At 39.0% G+C, this 26,644-nt stretch overlaps 1 long non-coding RNA gene across 1 annotated transcript in view; it reads right to left on the minus strand.

The window, feature by feature from the left end:
* Window positions 1–26,644, minus strand: part of LOC142830287 (uncharacterized) — a 404,243-nt gene that overhangs the window by 219,405 nt on the left and 158,194 nt on the right. Inside the window, exon 2 of the long non-coding RNA XR_012905437.2 lies at window positions 17,565–17,947. This is a non-coding gene — a long non-coding RNA (uncharacterized LOC142830287). The remainder of the gene's footprint in view (window positions 1–17,564; window positions 17,948–26,644) is intronic.

Genomic DNA, 26,644 nt, shown 5'->3' on the forward strand with positions numbered 1-26,644 from the left:
TCCAGCTTTTATTCAAAGTAGGAATAAGATCCTCTGGAAAAGGGCACTTTTTCCGGAGGATCGGGGCCAGTGTAGACGCTCTTTTCCGGCTTTTCTAAAAGCCGGAAAAAAGCGGCGGACATTTTTATTTAAATGCCGCGGGGGATATTTAAATCCCCCGCGGATTTCCCTATTACGATAGCTGAAATTAACATGCCCCTTCCGGAAAAGGGGCCAGTGTAGACCTAGCCCTGTAGTCTTATGTTGTGCAGTTCAGATCCATACACATCAAGTCTACAATAATGGGTCAACCAACAGAAAAAAAAACAACCAAACAAGAAACAAACATGAGCATAGTTTGAGTGATAGAGAGAGAGGCCCATGTGAAAAAAGCATCTGACTAAGCTAAACTTTCAGAGCTGATTCTTAACACAAGAGTCATCATGGAAATTAATTGGCCAAAATATTCATTCTGTTTATTCACTTGGCTCTAAACATTATACCAAGGAATACATAAATTATGGTAGAAATACTTCTTTATACAGAGGAATCTTGGGCCTACTGATTTACACTTAAATCAGTTGCTTTTCTTCCCCAGCGTCTGCAAAATTGAAGCGATAAACGTTTCTCTTGTGGGCACAATCCTTCTTAAGTCAAAGGAACAAATTTAGCTGGCTTCAATGTGAGCAGAATCAGGTCCTATATCATTCTGGGGTAGACTATGGGGGGGAGGGGGAGTATCAGCAAACAAGCCTCATATCATGTTGCAGAGGAAACTTTGAGGAATTATACATGAATGCTTCACTTATTTTTTTTTCTCCTTCTGCTGTAACTAGCTCAAACTTTTCCCCACTCTTCTCCTTTTCTTTTCCCATCTTTCATAATACAAGTGTGTTACTTTATTCCTAGCCAACTGGGCTCAGTGCTCTTTTTTAGTTGTAGGCTGCAGTAAATCCTGGAACTCCAAAAATTATAGCGTAGAATGAGCTCATATTACACTACTCTCCACAATACAGCACCCTCTTCTGCTGCTAAATAGGTCAGATTGCCAGACAGAAAAGCTCCTTGGTTTCTTGGCACACGTGTAGCATGCAAACCATTAAATGGTGTCCATTGAATTGTTCTACGATTAAAAGAAAATTTGCCCATTTTAACAACAGACTGGGATTTTCACTTTATAATATCTAAGTAGAACAATGTAACCTATCATATAAACTGAATGACAGATCTGGGCCCAATTTGCTAGGATTACCAGAACATTCCCACAGAACCGCAGTAACAGTTGTAATATGCTAATAGTTTTCAGCCTTCAAGAATACTACATTGTATTTTACTTGCCCAGCTGTTTATCTGACTGCAGCAAGGGAATTCCATGAAGCAGCAAATGAAGATTTGGGGAAGTAGTTCCTAGAAGGATAAATCTGGCCCTGTGAGTAAGTAGCACTGGCCCACAAGAACTACACAGGAGGTTTAGTGGTCAAGGTGGAATCCTCCTCCCTCACAATTCATATTTAGTGCTAAAGAACCAATGCAGCTAGGTATTTCTGATACAGCAGTATTTTGGAGAAATACCATAAATGCCGCTTCATTCATTCAGAGCATGTCTACACTGGGGAGTTATTTTGAAATAACTCCCTTTATTTTGAAATAGAAAGGCGAGCATCCACACTACCAAGCCTGTTATTTCAAAATAACGGGTTTGTTATTTTGAAATAACTCCTACTTGTGAAGAGGAATAAGCTTATTTCAAAATACCTATTTTGGGAGTTATTTCAAAATAACTTATTTAGAAATAACCTGGTAGTTAGTGTAGACATAGCCTCATTCATGACAGCTGCTGTGGTGGTCAAGCTTCCAGAGTTTAAGACCCGCTAAATCGAATGCTGAGGGTGCCCCCATCGATGCCGGTACTCCTCAGTTTGCAAAGAATAAGGGAAGTTGATGGAGGCATGGCGTTTCTACTGTAATTTGAGCCTGCTATATCGTTGGCATTGGGGCCAGAATTTGCCCCAGAGCCATCAGAAAAATCTTTAGAAAAACTGACTTACAAAGTGTTGATAATTAATTACTGAACCTGAAAGGAATAAGTTCTATTGAAGAGGCATATCTAATTTCACAGAACAAGTTTAAGATGAATAAAAAATGGCTTCTATTTCTATATGGTTAATTGATTATTTTTACCTCTGTGGATACATGAAAAGGAGAAAAGTTAGGACTTTCTCCAAGGTAACACCAGTTTATCCAAAGGTTCTGGCCTTGTCCCTCTGCTCTGATGGTCATCTAAGTAATTATTGATGTGGGTATCAATTAAAGCAAGAAAGCCTTTACTCAGTCTTTTCAGAGCTTCTAAAATACTTTAATGGATTTGGATGAGGAGGAAAAAATAGGAACTTTATAAGGATCAGAAAGCAAAAATTCTATATGTGGCAAATGTTCAGGCACAGCAATTTCCTTTTGACCTCACAAGGGAACAAGATTAAGATACAGATTTGATAAACCAAGTATTCAGCATCTTGTTAAAGTGGTTTGGAGAGTCACACATACTCTGGGGCCATGATTTCCTTAGAAGAGTAACACATGAGGGTTGGAAAACCTCAGAAGTTTTAGGGATGTGGGTCCTCTCAGCATTTGGAAGCAGAGATGGCAATTGCATAACTTGTCCACATATATTCATACCAGGAATAGGAAAATCTGTCTGCACAAAAATCAACTAGCATCAGCTTTGGCTCATCCCCAAATCAGAGAAAGAGATAGAGAGAGAGATTTTGGATGAAAGTTTTATAAGAATTTCTATGTTCCCATTAAACTTGTAATGCCTTTGGTGCACCTCAGCCCTCTATCATGTAAGTGTTCTAAATAGGGGTAATTCCCCCATTACTAGTAGGGTACTTTTTAGAGGAGTGGAAAAGTGGCTTCCATCTCCTTTTGCCGTCAGGTACTATCTAAGGAGAGGACCAGATGTGGTTGAAGTCAATGCAGTTTCATCAGAGAGAGACTAGACTCAATGCCCACTATTTATTTCCTAATTTGGCACATGATGCCAGATTACAATGCTAAGCGCCAACAATGCAAAAGCTGTAAAAGATTGTCTTCCTGAACCTATTTCATTTTGAGCTAATACTCAGCATGCATACAATCATCATGCACATATGCTATACTATGGCTCTCTCAAATGACAACTCAGCCTTGCTCTGGAAAATTACAACTTTTTAATAGCTAAATCAGTGAGAGGAGTGTCCTTAGTGGAGGTTTGTTCTATTTTTGAACCAAGGCTTGCAATAGAGATTGGAGATCTCACGGTTACTGATCTCAGTGATGTCCAAATTATGCATGCTTTCAAGTTGTCATATTTCTTGAGTGAACTGAAATCCATCTGGCATCATCAATAAACCAGGGGCCTGATCCTACAAGCCACTAATCAGCACTTATGAGGCACTGAGCACCCTCCATTCCCTTTGATTTCAATGTGGCTGCAAGTTGTAAGAGCTCAGCCCCTTAGAGAAAGCACTTTTGAGCTGGAAAGGTCGGGCCTAGAATATGATGGACACAGGCTGCCTCAAAGTTGAGGCACACCCATCAATTCAGCACGGCTCAACTGACACTGTCATTTTACGAGACGTGTGAGGTGAAGTCCAGCCACATAAGCAATCAGTGTCAACTTAGACAAGGAGCCTTCACATGGCCTGTTCTCTTGACAGCACCATGAAGCACTGCCAGGCAGAATTTCTGTGTTTGTCAATCCCTTTTTTCAATACCCCACCACCACCACCTATTCACTAGGGCTACCTTTCTAGTTAACAGGATACATAGAAAGAGAACTGGTTGACCAAGACTATCATGGTAGCACAGGATACATTTTCCTAGTGAGGCAACCAGAATATGCAATAATAATCACCACACACAGAGCAACTTTCCTCTAAGGAACTCAAAGTACTTCACCGTGGCAGGTAAATAGTAATGCCATCATTCTGATGGGGAAACTGAGGCATGTTAAATTATGTAATTTATAGTAGGCCATTATGGAAAACAAATCCCAGGTCTGATTCCCAGCCCCTTGCTGTAACCATTAAATGGTACTGCTTCTTGGATATACAAATCAGAAAGTCAAAGGCAGAGTGCTATCACTTGTGTCAGTACTAGCAATTATAAAAGCTATTTTAAAATGATGTTTATGTTCAAAGGTCATCGCTGCAACACTATGAAGAACAAATCTTTTGATGCTAATCCTAGACTGGCAGAAAGATTCAGCTTTTCCATAAGTAAGCATTTCAGAAAAACATGCTTTCTTTTAGATAAATTGCTTAATTGGGCACTCAGAAATCCTCCTACGTAAACAATTGATGTTACAAAAGAAAAAAAAGTTTATTCACCAGCCATTCATCTAGAAAACAGTCAGGGGGAAAAAATTAAGCAAAAGAATAGATATTTGTCTTCATTCTGCAGTAGCCATAGCTTTAAATGCTAAATAAAGCCTGCAAGTCACTAGTATTTAAAGATAGCCTCTCATTCCTCCATCATTAGTTATGCAGAAGAGTAACTCCAGCCTAGCACAAGAGAATAACTCTTCAGCATTTTAAATTAGGAACAGGCTTCTAGTTGTCAATGGTATTTGTTTATAACACTTCATAAAGGTTGTGGGGATATGTTATCTCAGAGAGGTCGTTTTTGAGTTTCAGAGCTCTGCTAGAGATTTAAATGTCCAATGTCTATTAAATTCAAATCCTGTAAGAAGCTTTGAAAATCTCAGCCCAAAATTTAAGGCAAATTCCCATGTCCTGTGAATTCCCTATGAGCGTACTATTTTAGCCTCAGGAAATGCTTGTTTGCATCTTTGAATGCTGAAGTCAATGATGACATATAAAGAGATACATGCTTAGGTGAAGGTAACTGTGCTATAGACTTTTAAAAAGCCAATTAAAGTATCTTCCTTATCATGAAATTCAGACAGCAAAAGAGGAGGGTTTTTACAATCCTTCTGGAGGCAGTCAGCCCTTTCCACCATGGGAATTAGTCTCTGAAATGATCCTGTCACCTTTTAGCAGCTTTTGTGCAAAATATTCCACTGCCACATCCTCTCTCTGCTCACCAGATTCCACCCACAATGCTAACAACACTGTTTCTGTGTCCCAACTTCTTTAGCCTTTTCCCTTTAGCAATCAAGTTTTGTTTTTATTTCTTTGTTAACAATTTCCAGCTTGATGGTTCTTTTGCATCCCCTCTTTCCATGACTCTGGCAAACAGTGGTTTTTTTTCCACAGTAAACAGGAGAGAAATGAAAGGGATCAGTATTTGACAGGTGTTCTTTTGTTTCGCTGTTGTTGTCCTCATATATCAGAAATAAAAGGGTCCAAGTGCTGTCCATCCATAGATCAGATGCCTGATGGCCATCTTCCATACAATGTGGGGATACCTCCTGAATTAACATTTTGTTCTATAACTGTATGCTTCTATTTTTGTTCTGTATGTGCTCTCACTTTAGACAGGGTTGTCAGTGTAGCTGATAAAAACTCTATTTCCATTCCACATACAAATGCAAACATTTTAAATTTGCTTTCATTCCAAATCAGAACAAAATGAGAACATTTTAAATTTCTCACAAACAAATTTTTCAAAATTTTTTTTATTGCTGATCAGTTGAAATGTTCCATTTTGATAAAATCAAAATATTTCAAGCAGACTTTAGCTTTATTTCACATTTATGAAAACACTGAAAAAGGAATTTTGAAATTGTATTTTGCAGTATAATTATTATAGTATGAAATAAGAGTTCAAAATGATGTCATATTTTTTTTCCCCTAAATGAGATTTTGTTCATACCACCACATTCCTGTGGAAAGTTTCACTATTGACTAAATAGTATTTTCGGTCAGAACATTTTCACACTGCTCTGTTTATTGGTCCTTGTTTGCTTGTTTGGAACAGCGAGGTGATTGGATTCCAGTGCATGGATTCAGTATAGCCTGCTCAGCAACAGTTTTAATTAGTTAAGACATCACAAAGTCTCAGAAGAGGAGCTCTTGCAAAATATATAATGAGGGGAGGGCGGAGGGGAAGCTTTATTATCTCAAGAGAAGGAAGGATTATTGTGAATTGTGTCTTACACCTTTTCTAGTCAGTCAAATCCACATTTCAGACACGAAAATAGTTTATGTTTTAGAGAGCACAAGAAAGACAGAGTATGCTCTTATGTGCCTCTGCAACAGACTAATCTTTATGATGAATAAGCTGGCCTGCCAAGTTGGAATCTGCAGTTTGCTGCAGTGTATACACCCAGAAAACTGTGCTCCTCAACAGGATGCTATGTAGCTGAACAAGGGCTTACGCAGCATGTGCTGCAGGGTGCAGCTGTGCAGGTTAGTGGTGGTGTCAGCATGGGATGAAGGGTGTTTTTCTGGTGCACTGATCAAGGTTGTCCAAAGCTGTTGGTGAAAAGAATCACTGTGACTGAGCAAGAGATCACAGCTGAGAGAGAGTGAAAAATAAAATTGGCAGGTAAGATTCCAAGGAAGAAAAATATTTGTCTCCCTTCCCTCTCCCAGCTTTTTAAAAAATGCAACAAGATTCTGAAGTTCATTACAAAAAAATTACCTTAGTTATACACATTTAAAAATAAACATCATTGCATAGATATTCCACAATTCTCAGGTAATAGAAAAATGAAAAAACTTAAATGGAACCCTAGACTATAATACCATCAGGCTGCCCACACTCTGCCAGCGATCAACCACTTCTGAAGATTAGCAACTGTAAACAAGAGTTTAGATCCTTGATCACAGAATAACTTTCATTTTGGATTGGTTCAAAATTGTGCTAACATCAGAATTTTCAACAATTCAGAGCAGAGCTGCCTATGGATGGCTATGTATCTCTCTACTTCTATATATCAATGTGTCAGGTTTTGCTGAGAATACATGAGGGGTGGATGAGATATCTTCCCAGAAACTATTTTTAAAGAATACTTTTTTCAAATTTCGTCAACTAAAACATTTTAGAATATGCTTTAAAACTATGGATCCGTTTAAAGAAAATGAGTAACCATTTCCCCATACACTGCCGCTGAGTTTCAGTACTAATCACAACTATATATATAGCAAAACTTCAACAAAGACTATTGAAATTATTTCTTAGCTTTATGTTTTCGACGCATTAATTTTTAAAAAATAATAAAACATGGCACAATCATTGAATCAGTTTGCCACTAAACTCATGTTCACTGTCTAAATGGGTCTTGTAGTTTGGCTGAAAAAAACTATCCATCAGTTATTGCTTGTGTATGAGTTAACCTTGCCAATGTCTTCATCCATCATTTTCATTGAACGGAGGCAAGTGTCATTGCTTATAGTCAGAGTAACGTTATCACAGGCAAAGACAAATACATTACCCATTGTGACACAGAATCCCTATCATCATCATCATCAATTCTAAGTATTTTACCGTGGCACATGAATCGAGGGATCTAGCTGTATTTGATTACTGTATACATATCCTTGTAGCCATTGTAAATAAGGGAGGATGGAACTAAATGGGCACAGATCTATTGACTTAATTGATGTTGCATCCAGTTAAACATTGTAAGGACCTAGGCCCTTTTACAGTTCCCATCACCTTTACTTGCACCGCTTTCTCTCTCCACATGGATTTCCCTCCTTGTGCTATAGGCATATGCTACAAGTGTATTCCCTAGATCCTCCTGTTCTCTGATAGTTTGTTTTCAGGTCTGTATCTGAATGAGGTAGAAACAGGTTGGCCCAGTCTTGAAAGAAATGAAGCCTGGCTGACCATTAAGCCTGGTTGGCAATGGAATTGCAGTTTACTTATGCAGTAAACAGAACCACCAACGCACTTGAGATAGTTGGGAAATCCTCATTTCCAGTCCAAAAAGGACTGTATTTTGATTTTCTAACCAGTCTGGTCATCAGGCAGAGACAATGAAGACATATCCATATGCAAATTGAACAAAGCCATCAAGGGAGCAGGTAGGGAAAGATGATTACTGAATCTCTGATAAAATTTGCCCTCCCCACCTCTACACCCCATCCATTTCCCAATATCCACCCCTACCACCTCTCTGCCCATTTCACATCATTCCTAACCAGATAGCCACACCCCTCCTTAACACCTCTCCTTGCTGTCTCTGGGGCGCTCACTCCAGCTCTAAAAAGATCACAGCCCTTCACAACTTCTTCATTGTGCTCTCCCTGCAGCTCCTGGTGCTCTCACAAACCTGCATTCCCTTGTCAGCAGCTGCCCTCTCTTCCTGAGGCCTCTCCTCCTCTCACTGCCCATGTGGATCAGACTATGGTGGGGTTGGTGGACTTGTTTTCTCCTGCTTCCTAATACAGCCAGCCCCTCCCACGTCTCCTTTTCCTGATCTTTCTCCCCTTCTGAAGAGCTCTGCATCTGACTCCTTTCTCCCACATCATGTTGCCATTATCTACTATCCACCCAGTTCCACCCCATTAGCTTCCTCTCTGATTTTGACTGACAGTTCTTTCTATTCCACTCCTCACTTCTGCACTTATCCCTGCTGGTTACGTCAGCATCCATGCTGATAGACTACCCACCCCCATAACTTCACATTTGTTCTCACTCTCTCATTCACCTGAAGCCCTGGATCATTAGCATCCAATGGGAGCTGTAGAGTTGGTGTTTGGGATGGTATCTGTGCGATGTGGAGCCTCCAGCCACCTTGGAACCTAAGAGCCAGAGAAACATGCTGGCTGCTTCCAGAAACTGCACAGAGTTGGCTATTGCGGCCAACCAGACTTTTAGTGGTTTGATTATAGCTGTACTGGCTGGAGCCCCCTGGGTCTTTTTTCAACCAAGTGTTCCAGACCCCTGCTCATAGTTGCACAGATGTAAGTCTGTATGGCAAACCCAGTGCTTTCTGTCAAATGAGAATCACTCTACCTCCCCTTGTGAGAGATTGTGAAGTTTAACATTTTTATAAACTTCACAATTTCATACCACAAAGTCAATCAACCCATGTTAAATTTCAGGTTTTGGTGCTGCACAAAATGAGTGCTACTTTCTCATAAAATAGGTTTAGCACAATGATTTTAAGATTTAAAATAAGAACAGATTAAACAGCTCACTGTTTAGCACTCTTAAGGGAAAATTCTTATCTAACATGCGTAGATACATATTTTACATAGCATCAAAGACCATTTCTCTCTGCCAAGCAAATTTTTATTTGAATACAATCCAGGAAACTGCTAGCTTAACAGTAAGTATAGATTATTATAGCTTTCCTATATATTTGTTCATATATACTTTTAAATAATTTCTCTCTCAAAAAGGTCATTAATTTAAAACTATGAATGGCAAATGTGTTATAGAGTATATCTGTAAATGGATAAATATACAATATGCATTAGCAAATATCAAGCACATTGTATGCACCCACGAAGAGATTTAGATATTTTTACAAACAGAAGGTTATATTAAAAAAGGAAAGTCTTGAGTTGATGGATCAATATTAAGATTTCTAATTAAATTTGATCCACCGCAACACATGTAGCCACTTGGCTATGAGTGACAGGACACAAACCTAAATTTTCAAGGTTTCATTTCAGCATTAGGAGTTACTTGCGAATAATTCCACCTGTGTTACAGAAAAGTGTTATACAATCAGGATATTGGAGAACCAAGAAGATAAAGTGCTGATACCACATCATATGTTACAGTATAAAATAATAATATGTGTAGAAGTTTCTATCTTTTGTCCAACTCTTTTCTAGTTCCTCCTATTCCTTTCTTAAAAAGCTCTTATTCAATTTTAACTACATATTTCTCTTCCACCTGACATCAGTCAGAATCACCACAAAATAACTGATTTTGATGTTAGCTACACTACAGAGTTGCTACTTTTAACCCGTTTGGAAGGAAAAAAATATTTATATTTAAAATTGGTTTCCTTCCTTTAGCTCTTTGCAAGCATACAGGTAAATATGTACCTTCAGACTAAGGCCTTGTCTATACTTACCTGGAGATCGATGCTATGGAGATTGATCTTCTGGACTTAGATTTAGCGGGTCTAGTAAGAACTAAATTGAATGCTGAAGGTGCCCCCATCAGCTCTGATACTCTATAGGGTTGCAAGGAATAAGGGTAGTCAATGAGAGTGTTTTTCCCTTTGACATCCACAGAGGGACCACTCCAGAAATTCGGCTTAATGTACGTTGACTCCAGCTATACTATTTTCATGCTGGATTTGTGTATCTTAAGTCATATATCTCATGTAGTATAGACCTTTCAGATGGCACTACTCTTTCAAAGGAAGAACTCTGGACTGTCAGAGGAATCATAAGATAGTACAGAAATGGAAGAATTGCATGTGGTTGTCAAAATCATAGCATTTTCATCTAGCAAATCCATCTGGCAGAAGTTGATTGTTATATAAGGCACCCTGTATGCTTATGTTTTTGTTTTATAAAATACAAATAAAAACACTGGTGAAAAACAAATGAGCTTTTGGATAGAAATGTAATTGCAGATGGTGCGGTGATAATGGAGTCCACAGTGCATTTCAGAAATAAAACCCAAAATATTCATATTATATCCTAGCCATTTACCTCTTTTGTCCTATAGACTCCTAATCCTCCTTGTTGTTTATTACCTTTCTTCAATCTGACATGGTTAAATTACCATATTTGTACATACTGTCTTTTTATAGACAAGCCAAATACGGGTGGATTAGATAAACAAACAGTTTCACACATACAAAATGGGAAGCGTTTTGGGATGCATCAAATATATCATTTATTTGTGGGTATATTACAAGGCTTCAGTCCATGGATTAATGACAGGTAACTGTAAAAAATAATGCATTTTTCTTTCTTTTAAGCTTCTGTTCCTTGGTGGCCATAAAAAGCATATGTTTGACATATCTCACATTATTAACATAGCTCACACATTCCACAATCACCTCTGCACAATGTCTCAATGGGCAACAGGAAGTGAGCATTATAATTCAATGTGTGGAAATACTCTAATTATCTGATGTTGAAAACACTGATATAGGATATGAAAACACGGATATGAGATTAGACTGCTTTTGGGACAAAATAAAACATAGAATTATAGAATACTAGGACTGGAAGGGACCTCGAGAGGTCATCGAGTCCAGTCCTCTGCCCCCATGGCAGGACCAAATACTGTCTAGACCATCCCTGATAGACATTTATCTAACCTACTCTTAAATATCTCCACAGATGGGGATTCCACAACCTCCCTGGGCAATTTATTCCAGTGTTTAACTACCCTGACGGTTAGGAACTTTTTCCTAATGTCCAACCTAAACCTCCCTTGCTGCAGTTTAAGCCCATTGCTTATTGTTCTATCCTCAGAGGCCAAGTTGAACAAGTTTTCTCCCTCCTCCTTATGACACCCTTCTAGATACCTGAAAACTGCTATCATGTCCCCCCTCAGTCTTCTCTTTTCTAAACTAAACAAACCCAATTCTTTCAGCCTTCCTTCATAGGTCATATTCTATAGGCCAGTGGTCCCCAATGCAGTGCCCGCGGGCGCCATGGTGCCTGCCGGGGGACTTCTGTGCACCCGCTGAAACATCTGGGCTGGCCCCGCCCCCGGCGCGTGGCACATGCATGGTGCCGGCTCCAGGCACGAGATGCAATGGTGACCCCTCCCCTGGGCATGCGGCACATGCGCAGTGCCGACCCCGGGCACATGGCTCGTGGGTGGCCCCGCCCCTGGATGCGCAGCACGTGAGTGGCTCTGCCCCCGGGCACCCAGCAGCCACACTACGTTGGGGACCACTGCTCTAGGCCTTTAATCATTCTTGTTGCTCTTCTCTGGACTCTCTCCAATTTTTCCACATCTTTCTGAAATGCGGTGCCCAGAACTGGACACAATCCTCCAACTGAGGCCTAACCAGTGCAGAGTAGAGTGGAAGAATGACTTCTCGTGTCTTGCTCACAACACACCTGTTAATGCATCCCAGAATCATGTTTGCTTTTTTTTTTTTTTTTTTTTTTTTGCAACAGCCTCACACTACTGACTCATATTCAGCTTGTGGTCCACTATAACCTCTAGATCCCTTTCTGCCATACTCCTTCCTAGACAGTCGCTTCCCATTTTGTATGTGTGAAACTGATTGTTCCTTCCTAAGTGGAGCACTTTACATTTGTCTTTATTAAACTTCATCCTGTTTACCTCAGACCATTTCTCCAATTTGTCCAGATAATTTTGAATTATGACCCTATCCTCCAGAGCAGTCGCAACCCCTCCCAGCTTGATATCATCTGCAAACTTAATAAGCATACTTTCTATGCCAATATCTAAATCGTTGATGAAGATATTGAACAGAGCCGGTCCCAAAACAGACCCCTGCGGAACCTCACTTATTATGCCTTTCCAGCAGGATTGTGAACCATTAATAACTACTCTCTGAGTACGGTTATCCAGCCAGTTATGCACCCACTTTATAGTAGCCCCATCTAAGTTGTATTTGCCTAGTTTATTGATAAGAATATCATGTGAGAGCGTATCAAACGCCTTACTAAAGTCTAAGTATACCACATCCACCGCTTCTCCCTTATCCACAAGACTCATCCTATCAAAGAAAGCTATCCGATTGGTTTGACATGATTTATTCTTTACAATTCCATGCTGGCTGTTCCCTATCACCTTGCCACCTTCCAAGTGTTTACAGATGATTTCCTTAATTACTTGCTCCATTATCTTCCCTGGCACAGAAGTTAAACTAACTGGTCTGTAGTTTACTGGGTTGTTTTTATTTCCCTTTTTATAAATGGGCACTATATTTGCCCTTTCCAAAGATGATAGCTAGAGGCTCAGATACCTCCTCTCTCAGCTCTTTGAGTATTCTAAGATGCATTTCATCAGGCCCTGGTGACTTGCAGGCATCTAACTTTTCTAGGTGATTTTTAACTTGTTCTTTTTTTATTTTATTTTCTAAACCTACCCCCTTCCCACTAGCATTCACTATATTAGGCATTCCTTCAGATTTCTTGGTAAAGACCGAAACAAAGAAGTCATTAAGCATCTCTGCCATTTCCAAGATTCCTGTTACTGTTTCTCCCTCCTCACTGACCAGTGGGCCTACCCTGTCCTTGGTCTTCCTCTTGCTTCTAATGTATTTATAAAAAGTCTTCTTGTTTCCCTTTATTCCCATAGCTAGTTTAAGCTCATTTTGTGCCTTTGCCTTTCTAATCTTGCCCCTGCATTCCTGTGTTGTTTGCCTATATTCATTCTTTGTAATTTGTCCTACTTTCCAATTTTATATGACTCCTTTTTTATTTTTAGATCATGCAAGATCTAAAGTTAAGGTGGTCTTTTGCCATATTTTCTATTAGTGATGTGTGAGATTGTTGTTACATTTTATCCAGGACAATTCATAATGGAACCATTATTCAGATTATCTGCTGGGAACCTGGCCTTTCAACTGAAGCATAATGTTTTCAACAATGCAATTATTTGTTTACAAGGAATATAGGAGATTAGTTTTCTAAACATCCTATACAGTGGCAGGTGCAATTATTTTTGCATGTGTGAGGTGAAAAAAAATCTTGACAACACAAATTATTTATTTAAGCATCTAACTACCTAGATCTCAAATCTGCAAACTACTACCAAAGCAAACAATCTTTACTCATATGAACTTTATCAACAAAGTCACTACTCACTTGAGTAATGAAGATTTGTGCATTTAAGAGTCTGCAGGATCAGATCCTTGCTTTGATGTGAAGAAGCAGTTTTCCTGTATACATCCCACTTTTTGTGTTGGAAAAACTGAATACCCAGTTCTAGAGGACTGAGAGAAGGCCCTTTAAAAATGTGGCCTTCAAACTGCTTCTTTCAGGTAAGACACTGCGACATTCAAACTTATCTTTCTTTTAGGGGTGACACATACAGTCATGCAACTACAACAATGGAACCTGAATGCAAAAAAAGAAACCCAACTTTATTATTACCTTAGAGAGCAGTCAAATCAAGTTTGTAATGATACAGAAATAAGACAGAATTCAATGCTAGACCCTAAAATATTTGTTACGAGTCTCAGAGAGAAAGATTTTTATTCATAATACTTCTAGAGTGGTGGTAAGATCTGCAATCACTTCAGAAAAGCAATAAAAAAAATTTGAGGTAATAAAATATTTTTATTAATACATTTTGCATTTGATCCTAGGTCAACTGAAGGGTTCTGATATCTTTGTTCTTTTCTACTTTCTGCCAAAATTGGATTTCATATGTTAACATGGCCATATGTCACTGAAACCATGTGGATGTTCTAGAGCTGATTCCCACATACACAAAACTAAAACTGCTCTGGCAGTATATGGGATACTAAAGTGGGTGCAGCTGGGATTTGCACCCATTTAAAGGGACATTGACATCCCAAGAGAGATGTAGAAGGACTCTGCTCTCATGAATCTGTATTCAACAAAAGCTTATTGATGCATGAAAAAAATCAGATAAGCACAAGTTGACTATTCCTCATGATCACCTGCAGCTGCAGTAGCCCCGGTATTTAGCTCACTAACTCCCAGCTATTTCGTCAAACTTTTCGGAGAAAAGCTGTTCATAGAATCATAGAGCTGGAAAAGACCTCAGAAGGTCATCAAGTCCAGCCCCCTGCTCTAGGCAGGATCATATCCCTGTGTGTTCTGTTCGCTCTCAAACTATTTTACCTTGTTCTTTTTATTGCTTATTTTGACTCTATATAACGTATCAATGGTTAAAATGTGAAGACCCACAGTAATTCAGCATGTCACTGTTTGCCATAGAGTCTGCTGCACTGGGTAGAATGCAATGGGAGTTTTACAACTAATACTCAAGGCAAGAATTACATCAGGGATAAAAGAAAGTGTTTAAGATTCAGTTTAGTGGACAAATGGGTCATTCTGTATATTTGTGTGAGTGAATTCAGACTTTCAGGTTGCACTAGCAGCACAAAAAAATACCTACTCCGAGCAAACATATGGGGATACCATTCTATCAAATGTAGCAAGGAGAGAGCACAGATGTAAAGTGCCTGAAACAAAAAACAGACTATGTAGCACTTTAAAGACTAACAAGATGGTTTATTAGTCTTTAAAGTGCTACACAGTCCTGTTTTTGTTTCAGCTAGACCAGACTAACAAGGCTACATTTCTATTACTATGCAAAGTGCCTGTGTGTCAGAGAGAAGCATAAATACCACAAATAGAGAAAACTAAAGACTATATTATATAGTCAAAACAAGAGATGTTAAGTTATCCCTTTACATGTTCTTCTTAAATTTTACCATTTTTCTACCAATATTTTCCATGCCACTTGTAAAAATATAATTAGTAATATTCCCTGTGAATTCTACTGCTTACTAACTACTTATTTTCCATGCCACTTGTAAAAATATAATTAGTAATATTCCCTGTGAATTCTATTGCTTACTAACTACTTATTTCACTTATAGCTTGCAGTTACAGGGCATTCTACAGTAAGTTTGTTACTAATTTTTCAACACTGCATTTCCCTTTCTATGTAGTTACCATTGACTTGGCTTTTCTAAAGCACATCTTACACCTGACACTTTAAATAAATGTGCAGAAAAATGAAATATGATTTTACTTATGGTATTGGTGTAGCTATGTTTGTTATAGAAAGAAAGGCATGTCTGAGATTTTGAATCATATTTTCTTCCTTTTTGAAGAGTATTGACTTGTTTGGGTTGATTTTAAGTCATGTATCAACATTTTTGGTTGTGTTTAAAAAGTCCAGTCAAATGAATTTAGGACGTGTTACTGTCAGTAAAAAATAAGTGTCAGTTAAATCAAATATAATGTAGGAATACTTTACAGTGCAAGCACCATTACCGCATGGTACACTCTGTTCCCTTATTCTCAGTACTAGACCTGCAGAGTATGAAATGATTTGAAGTGATTTAATATTATACACACTTGCACTCTTTGAAGTGGGCCAAGGCAACTGCAATTCATCATTTTTGTGACCTTGAACATTTGAGCATGAAAAAAACTGGTCATTTATGGTTGACAAATACCATTATGAATTGCATGACTAGTCATTAAGAACACAGGTCAATCCCCATCTCCTCCCTGAAATACACACAGTTTGCATTAAACTCTGTACTCTGTGAATTGTAGCCTGCAGATAAAATGACGTAGAAGATGTATACCTGTTATTCCTGCCTTTCTGAGTTACTAAAAAGGTTAAGGTTTTTACTTCCAGCAATTAGCTATAGAAAAACTAGCTTATAACAATTTTCTAATAATATATGTCTTTCAGTCATTCCTTTTCAAAATAAATAAATTTCAACTTTTTCCATTAAACAAAGTAAAGAACTAGATTTTAACATGTCACTTCAATTAGTTTTCACCCCGGTTAATATTGGACAGTTTTGCATTATGTGAAATAATAAGAATTGCATAGTACTTTTTGAAGATTTCCACAATTTGTGAAACAAAATAACTCTCGTAAAATTTTCTCTTGTGGTAGATTAGAACAGAACTGAAGAAAATAGTCAAAATACAGGGATATTTCTTATTTTATTCCAGGAAAAAAATCACTTATAGAAATCATTTTTACTGCATTACAGAGACTAGAACTTTAACCGATAAGTTGTCTTACATTAACAGAAAACTTTACCATTCTATAAAAAACAAGTCTCTCTCAGAGTAGAGGAAAGATGATTGCAGAGAATCTAGTGGATTATTCCTAACAGCTCTTTCCACAGGACTATAAGAAATGTCTATCATGTGCCAGAACTACAATAGATACACCTGTGCAGTAACAATGCACAATGAAAAGATTCAAAGTAGTAACCAAGTAAGTTTAACAATTGAAATAAACTATTAGTTCTTTGCCAATTGGAATTAGTTGATGAATGATACAGCCATTAATAAAACCTTAATATTATACTGCACCTCTAGTTTGTTGCACGGCAGTGTTCAACCCCCACTTGCAATGAAGAATCAAAAAAATCAAGAAATAGCTTCAACAACAACATATTTTCAATTAAGCAGATACTACATGACAAAGTTTCACAGATGTATGTTTATGGATTTGACAAACTATTTCTATGGCTTTTCTATGGCTCTAAAAACTTGATTTGGATCTTCATATAAGTTAATTAACAAATGTTCAATATCACTGCTGCAACATGAGTTTTTGTGTTTTAGATAAAGAATTCAAAAAGATGGCAAATCAGATACAGTTGCCAACTACACAGTAATTTCATGGTGCTGCTTTGCTCTTTTCAATAGCTTCAGCAGTTTATTTCACCACTGACCAGATTATTCTGCAAACTAACCCCAAGTATGAGAAACTTTCTGCATTATACCAAGATTCTCAGACACTAAGATTAAACCAATGAATGATAAATGGCCCTGTAGTACTACACTCCCTATTATGTTCACCATGAAAATCCTTATGCAACTTACAATACACATTTCCTTTTCTTTGTTTCAGCCTTCCTTCCAAACCCAGTACAAACATGTTCTTTTGGTTGCAAACCCAGCATACAAAATTAATGTGTGTTAATAATATGGAATTACAATGGACATGCTACAAACTTGCAGAATAAAAGAAACAAACATTGCCCCTACCTTGATTGGCTTAGATGACTGACACTTGACTTGATGGGACACAGTTGCTGTTTGGTTCATGTTTCAGCACCCTGGATAGTGCACAATCCCACAAGGAGTTGGAATGGATGGCCTGCAATCAGTTCTTCTCTCTATCCGACTTTGTTGCTGCTGCTGCTGCTGCTGCTGCTGCTGGAGTGTTTCTTACTCTAGTCTGAGAGACTTGGTACCTTACTTAGCTTCAGAGTATTAATTTCCTTCATTGTTCTCTGCACACTCCTGGTGATGTGCTACAGCAAGCTAAAATACTGCTTCGATTCACTTCCACTGCACCTTGCCAGCACGGAGAATGTGACAGCTACACAGCTCAGCCAATGATCTTGGCTCCTTTCTCTCTGAAAAAGCTGAACACCAGAGAAAGCACACCAGATTAATTGCAAGTCCATTGCTTAATGGGACACTAAAAATCCCCCTCCCTCCCAATTAAATAAGATAAATTTTTTGAGACTATGTTCTTCTGAGTGCTATTGCAGGGATTAATTTTTTCATGCTTCACTCTTCTTGTGTGTGGGTCTCAGTTTCCTTAGATTCTACTGTTTCCCCTTTGCTGTAATACTGATACAAACAATAACAGATACCACAGATTCCAAATCGTGTCACATGCACACTCTGTGCCACTATAAGATATCCCTCTTCCCAGTTTCCTGGGCCATGGCTGTGCCTGTAAAGCCTGAAAAGGGGAAACAAGAAGCTACTGTCCTTCCACATCAGGAGAAAAGACGCTTGAGTTCAAATTTCCTAATCCCTCCTCCCCAAAGAACTTTTCTTGTGTTATTAGACTGGGTCATATCCTGAAAATATCCCCTCCTCATTCCTTAAAGATCCCACCCCAGGTTTTATGATAAGCCCAAAGCATGCTGAGACATAACTTTATTTATACTATCATAGCCCCTCATAGGAGCCTTACTTATGGATTAGGTCCCATTGTGGTAGAGACTGAACAGACAGAAGAAAAGCAGAGTCCATGCCCCAAAAAACTCTCAATCTAAGCTTAAGACAAGACAGCACAGATGGATGCAAAGGGAGTCTAAGAAAACAATACGACAACATTGTTCAGCCAATTGTCTCTGCACTCCAATAGTCTAATCCTTGTCAAGTCCTCTGCCCTGCCAAAAATCACAGCAAAGAAGAGTTTTAAGCAGGGATTTGAAGAACCACCAAGTGGCTTTGTGGATGCTTATGGGTGCTCCTCCCATGTATAAGAGGCAACATAGGAGAAAATGGGCAGTTGAGGGTAGCATCATGGGCCAGCTGTAGAGCTCATGAGAGCGCAGATGCTTAGCAATTCCGGCATTCACACCTCTAAGTCACCTCCCTTTGGGCATTCAGCTTTGGCCCTGAGACTTTCCTCTGGAAGAAACTGCCTGAGATTCCCTGAAAGATGGAACAACCTGGGTACAATCTATATATGAATTTTTCTATCCTCTACGCACGGAGGGCCTAACTACTCTATGGACAGCTTAAACTGGTCTCTGAGTAAAGCAGGAGCTTTAGACAGGGAGTAAATTATTTTTCTTCTGGTGCTTACCCCTTTTTCCAAGAGTCATGACTGCTCCAGAGAGGTTTAGATTACTACTTTGGGAGAAAGAGCATGTGTGTTGGGGTAGCCACTGACAGAAATATGCCCAAAGTTCCTGAGAAAACAATATCTCCCTAAGCCAGGTGTTCAAGACTATGTAGTGTATGCTGGGAGCTGTATCCTTATTAACAATTAGCCTGCACAATGCACTCCCTTCAGCTTGCTCAGCAAGTGTACGAATAGCTCAGTACTGCTCTTGCACTACCCCCAACCACATCCAGGGAGGACTGAAACATAATGGATTTGGTTCCAAAACAATCACAGAAAATCTTATTTTTAAATAAACATTTGACTTGTATTAAACGTCTCAGAGGAGCAGCCATGTTAGTCTGCAACTGGTAAAACTTAAACAATGAATGGTTTCTACAGCACTGTACAGACTAACAAAAAATGCAGATAGTATCATGAGCTTTTGTGGGCACAACCCACTTTCCCCTTGCTCCATTCATCTGAAGAAGTCATTTGACTTGTAGGCTTCTAAACTGATGCTGGGGGCACAAGATAATAGTACGTGAAAAAGTCATTTTCAGGTTAACACAATCTCTCGACACTTATCTATATCATGATTCATACTATTTATGTTCATTATGCAAAAAAAATCAACTGATTGGTTGCAAGATTATCACATATTGGGACCTGTGGGAAATGGAAGAACCTCTTGGGAGTCAATGATACACTTTTTTCTCTTGAATCAGAAACTTATTTACTATTTTGTCAGGTGTTGGCTACTTTAAGTCAACAGAATGAACTAATGAGATTTTTAGTGGAACTAAAATATATATTGATTTTTATAAGCTCCAGTAGGAACTACACAAGTTTTTATGCCCCATTTTACGATATGCAAAAGGTGACCTCTGTGCTATCCACCAAAATATGACTTTAAAGAGTTTCATAAAATGCTTCCTTAAACAACCAAAGGAAAAAAAGGTTAAAAAGCTGCCAAACATTTAAGAGATCAATAATTTGTCAGCATTGTTCACAGATGGACTTCTACAAATTTTAATTGATCTATTCTCTAGAACACACATTTTGCTGATTAACCTCCCAGTCTTATTAGAACTAACCTAATTATAAGAATAAACCTACCAAGCATGATCAGGGATAGAAATGACTCTAAGTGCACCATTTATTATTATAAAATATCTCAGAAACAATTTAGATCAATAGAATGGGGTTCCACAAAGTGCTGACTGAAATTCCCTCGAGCAGTGGTCTGTTGCTTACTTCTCTGGTAATGTCATTCATTCCTGTCCTTTAGTTTCTTTTATGCAATCATTAATCCTTTGTAGTATGTAATCCTCTTCACTGACCAGCTGATTAACAAAATGTAGTTCTTAACACTGCCCCTGGGCTGTTGACTGCTAATGCAAGTATCCATGATGCCCCATGAGGAGGTTTTCTAGCATCTTTTTGCCCTCCGGTTTCAATTAAATAACAGAGTTTACCAAAATAAATGTGAGAATATTAAATATATGGACAGATGCCTCTATTACACTTTTCAATAGAACAGGTGGTAACTATACCACGGAGTATGCTCAATGAACCTTTCTTAAATATTTAAAACTATTCAGAAATTCCCATGACAGTTCAGAATATGAACTGAACTTTGTATTATTGTAAGGTCTGTAGTAAAAACACTTATGACCACCCCATCTCTGGAACATAATAAGTGATTGCAGTCATCCACTTCTGCTATTAGAGACAGTATTCCCCGAGGCTCCTAATAACTATTCAAGGCCTTCGGTACCCTACTGCTAGTACCGCCTGATATAGTTCCCTTGCCAGGCATTTTTCTCCTTGCTTTCTTTCTAATCCTTATGTTCATTCTGAAAACTTACTGTATTTTAGAAATCCAATTTTCTAATTTAATTTGTGTAACTGATGTGCTATGAGAACAACAAAAGCAAACCAATATCACAAGTTAGGTACCCCCAATGGAACCAGACTGTTTTCCTGTAGCTGTTTGCTTTCTTTTGTTAACATAGACACATGCTGAAGTTTTCTTTATTGCCTTCCCACAGGCTTAAGACCTGATTTTAAATTCACTTATCCTGGCACTGACAACGTTGGAGTTAGTTCTGACTCTCACTGGATTGAAATCCAATTCCTGGCCTCTCTACTTAAGTACATAATAGTTTTGTGGATGGCTATCCATGGCACTAGCAAAAACACAGCACTCGTATTATTCTTGAATTTGCCATCTAGATTACTATTTTATTCAAAAGAAGCTGAGATTTGAGCAGGATTTTGTGCAAAGCTAAACTAAGAAAAACCAGGAGACTGTGCAAAAGATTAGGAATAGGAATTGGGAATTGAGAAAAGAAATCAATCAGATAAGGAATATCTTGAAAGAAGCCCACAAATCGAAAATCACGTAATGTTCTGCAAGTGTGGAGGTATATAGGACTACAGTCTACTTTTGTTAACCTGCAGCTGTCACTACTTTTATATTTTAAATAAATTAGTCATTAATGTGGTGAACTCTTTTTATACCTTGAAGAGCAGTATATTATCTCAGAATGTATCATCCCAATACATTTAATTTAGTATACATATGTGGTAAGTTCAATTAAAAAAAAACCCTACTTAAAACTCCCCCCCAAAAAACCGTACATTTGCATTTACATAAGTTAAAAACATCTCAATATGAATCAGTTACAGCTGAGATTCTTGTATAAAGAAGAGGAGAATCCAGTTTTCTGCTTAAAATGGTTTTCTTTATGAGGCCCAAGCAAACTGTAAAAAGAGCTATCTGCTGTTTTGAACGGATAGAGGAACATATTCAAACATTTCAAGGTGTCTTCCTATTTTACAGATAAGCCAATATCCACACATACAAACTGCTAAATATCTTCTCTACTGTTATCACTCTCTATTTTATATCTATTTTAATAGAAAATAGTTGGATGGGCTTTTTGGTACAACTTTTCAGAAAAGGAGTGTCATGCTGTCGTGGTCTGATACATGCCAGAAACTTCTTTAAGCTTCTGCGAAAAGAAAACTAAATCCCTTCTTAATTTATGGCCAGGAAGCAGGAAAATCCCTGATGTTTGAATAAGAGTCTGCTCTGATGGGTTTCATCTTACAACTGTGAACTTGTAGTCTATCATGAAAATAAGATCAATAGCATCTACGACTGGATAGTAGAGTTTGTTGGCAGAAATAACATTGAAAAACAGATGGGTGAAGATGACACTGATGAGAAGCCAGGTGCTTTTGAAGAGAAGAGCAGGATATAAGAGGAAAAGGAGGATGTTAGATTGGAGTGAGTCAAAGATAAACATCCCCTGCAAAAACCTTCACAGGCATATAGGGGATGACTTTATGAGCTATTTGAGCAGTACCACACTCACCCGGCCCCTTAAGAACAGCCAAATGCATTTTGATCATGGCAGACGTGAAAAGTGACTGCACCATCTATCCCAACCTCCTGCATACGCATTTGTGTACTAGCCTTCACAGGGGAAGATGAGGGAGCATCCATTTTTTTTGCCCTTTTTTATTGCTTTCCAACAGCACTGCAGAGTATTGCAAATACTATGACAGGGAATAGGCAATAAAAACAATATATATTGCCACACAAACTTTATTCATCTTACTTCCCATCTTAGTACATGAGAAACATTGGTACCAGAAAACATCAAAATGTCTCATTCTGATTAGATATTTGTAATACAGTGGTTCTGAGAGGTTCAACTAAGATAAGGGCACTGCAGTGCTGGGTGCTATGCAGAAATGTAGTGAGAGGGAGTATCAAATCCAGAGAGTTTACAAATCTACTCAGACAATTCAGACTAGGGATGTAAGCAAGTAGTCGACTACCCAATAAGTCTAAACTGATCGGGTAGTCGAGTCAATTACTTGACTATCCGCTTTCCCCCTCTCTCTTGATACAGAGGCAGCAAGGGAGGGGGAAAACAGGATATGGTCCTGTGGGAAGCACACCTTATTTGCATCAGCCGGTCTGGCCACAAGCAGAGACTTGCCCCTGTTCACAGTCAGCCCTGGCCACAATGAACAGCAGCCTATCAGCTCAATCAGGTCTCACACTGGTCCAGGACCACTGTGTCTCTTCATTTTAAATGTCATAAGAGCTGCCCTGCTCTTATGACATTTAAAATGCAAATAAAAACCAACTGCAGTGGTCCTGGCTCTGTCCCGGCTCACACCAATCCAGGACCTATCCCCTCTGCCACTCTGCAGTTTAAATGTAGTAGGAGCCGAGCTACCTGTGCACCCAGTTTCTACTACATTTAAACTGCAGAACTCCAGCGGGGTCGTTCCTGGACTGCCATGAATGGGACAAAGCACCTTCCCTTATTGACTACTCAAATCAAATTGTATTGACTACGTGATTCAATAACCTGTCTCAACATCCTTAATTCAAACAAGGGATGACAAAAAATTAAGCATCATAACTCCCATTTTACAAATGGGGATGTTAAGCACACAGTGAACAAGTTACTTGTCCAAGGCCACATTGGAAGACCGTGGCAAGGTCAGGACTGAACTCAGAATATCTGAACCCAAGCCTAGGAACTTAACAAGACACAACCCTTCCTCTCTTTTTCTTACATCAGGAATTTCTTATATGTTAATTTTTATTGGTAATTCTTTCATTATAAAAATGGAGCACAAGCCAGAGGTGAAGCATTGGAATTGCTAGTTTAATTCTGCGCATTAACTCCAGACACACAACTATTCCTATTATCAACAAGACTACTACCAGAAAAGCCATAGAATCAAATCTTGCCTCACACACTAGAGCTCACGAAACACCGGTAAAGAAGCTGTCTCACCTCATTTAATAGGATAGATGTTTAAGCTCTCATTACACAGTGCTCAAAAACTGTTGCTAAGTATTGGAGATGCACCAAAAGCAGCAAAAGTACCTTTCAGTACCAATTTATGCTCCTTTAAGCATGAAAACATTGATTACCATAGGGAACAATAAGAACCAAATAGAATGCTTATATGGCAAGAATTTTATAGCCTTGTCTAACTCTAACCTTCCAGCGACATTCTCTCCTGCTGGAGGTGGACATGAGCACTGGAATTTTGGATTGGATCCAGATCTAAAATCTTCTCAAGTCCTGCAGTTCTTTATCTTGGGACCAAGCTGGAACTCAAGTTTTGAGTGAAAGACCAGAGGAGACCGAATATTTTGTCTGAATCAGATCCACTATCTCATTAGTTTTTAACATGCAAAAAAAAGCGTTTTTCCTTTTGATGATTGAATATTTAATATGAACAGACCCTGTCTAGTCAGAAGCAGCCAGAAAAGTTTGCAAAGTTGCAAGCAAACGGAATTCTCAAAAGGAAAAGCCACACATACCTATCTTATCTAGCTTCTCTCCAAGCATAGGTGCTAACCTACAGAACTTCTCTTGAACCTTGGTTCCCTCAATCCCAGACACACAGCCCAAGGCCTCATACATCTTGCTTTGAGTTTAAAAGAGCCACTAGATACCATAGCTAAGCAAAAGTTACTCTGAATCTCTTTGAAAGGTTGAGGCATTTTACATCAGGATGACTCCACAGAAGTGCTCTGTATCCCAGTAAAGGATCCCAGTTTGATATAAAGATTATGAATAACAATTCCCAGTTATCACTTCAAGGGTTGACAGGTTCTTGTCCTGAGATCAAGACCAGTCAGATTCATATTAAAATTTCTATCTCATTGACAACCCTGATGTGCACAAGTGCTACACTCACACTACCGAAACATCTTTATATTTACAGAATGATTTATTAATACAGTTACTAAAGTTACTCAGCAAGGCAGATAGAGATAATACAGAAAGTACATCTGAACAGCCATATTCACACCATCCCTTGCAGGACAACTTGAAATGTTAGCCCTTATTTTCCTCATTACCATCAGCTTCATCTTCATCAGTGCATGTCATTCTGAGTCTCTACTCCTGCTGCCCCGAGATGCCACTTTTATACTATGTTACACTGACTTTACCACGTCTAATGTATAAACAAAATGGGTTTGTCTCCTCTTCCTTACTTCTCTTTCCTCCCTTTACCAATGTTGAGATGCCCTTTTTCTATAGGTTAGTACAGACTGAACCTCCGAAATCCAGAACTTTGTGGTCCAGCAACATTCATGGTCTGGCAGGCCTAAGGGCATTGCTAGACAAGAGAGCACCATTCCCTAGGGCTGTGTCTAGATTGGCCAGTTTTTCCAGAAAATCAGCCACTTTTCCAGAAAAACTTGCCAGCTGTCTACACTGGCCGCTTGAATTTCCACAAAAGCACTGACTTCCTACTGTAAGAAATCAGTGCTTTTTGCGGAAATACTATGCTGCTCCCATTCGGGCAAAAGGGCCAGTGTAGACAGCTTGGATTTGTTTTCCGCAAAAAAGCCCCAATCGTGAAAATGGCGATGGGGGCTTTTTTGCTGAAAAGCGTGTCTAGATTGGCACGGATGCTTTTCCACAAAAAGTGCTTTTGCAGAAAAGCTTCCGTGCCAATCTAGACACTGTTTTCCGAAAATGCTTGTAACGGAAAACTTTTCCGGTAAAAGCATTTCCAGAAAATCATGCCATTCTAGACATAGCCTAAGAGTGCAAGCCGGTTAGGAGTCCCACAGTGGGAATCCCCACCATCAGGACCAGCGAGCCCCATCCCAAGGAGCCCTAGCCACACAGGACAGCAGCAGGGTAGCAGGGGAGCCCCATCTCTAGAAAGACCCAGCTGGGAGGGACAAAAGCGAGGCCATGGTGACTGGGGAGCTCTATCTTTGGAGAGCCCCGCCTGGCTGATAGCAGCATGCTGGAACCCAAGCCCTATAGCGTCAGGGCTGGAACCCAGGAGCAGTGGGGCTGAAGCGGAGCTAGCCGGGAGGGAGCCAATATCCTGGGAGTCCAGTGGCAAGGGACCTCTGTTGGTCCAGCAAATTCCCTTCTTCAAGATGGGTCAGATCCCAAGGGTGCTAGACCAGGGAGGTCCAACCTATATATTTATGATTTCACCCCATTATCATATACATCAATTCATTGCCATGGCATCTTTGCAGTTGGATATTCCATCCAAAACCTTCAAACAGTGATGATTATCAGATCATGTTCTGTGATTTGGCTGATGTTGTTATAGACAAAACTCTGCCTTACATTCAACTTCCAGTTCCCCAAAACTTATAGGCTTAAGTAAGTTTATCTATGCCAAAGTTTATAGGCCTCAAGTGTCATGTTAACTGCCAAAGCCAATGATTTATCATAGAATCTCAGAGTACTAGAACTGGAAAGGACCCCGAGAGGTCATCAAGTCCAAACCTCTGCACTCACAGCAGGACCAAGCTTCATCCAGATCATCACTGATAGATGTCTATACAACCTACTCTTAAATATCTCCAGTGATAGAGATTCCACAACTTCCCTAGGCAATTTATTCCAATGTTTAACCACCCTGACGGTTAAGAAGTATTCTCTAATGTCCAACATAAACGTCCCTT

Source organism: Pelodiscus sinensis, chromosome 7 (genome assembly GCF_052426305.1).
Source record: "Pelodiscus sinensis isolate ZL-2025 chromosome 7, ASM5242630v1, whole genome shotgun sequence".
NCBI lineage: Eukaryota > Metazoa > Chordata > Testudines > Trionychidae > Pelodiscus > Pelodiscus sinensis.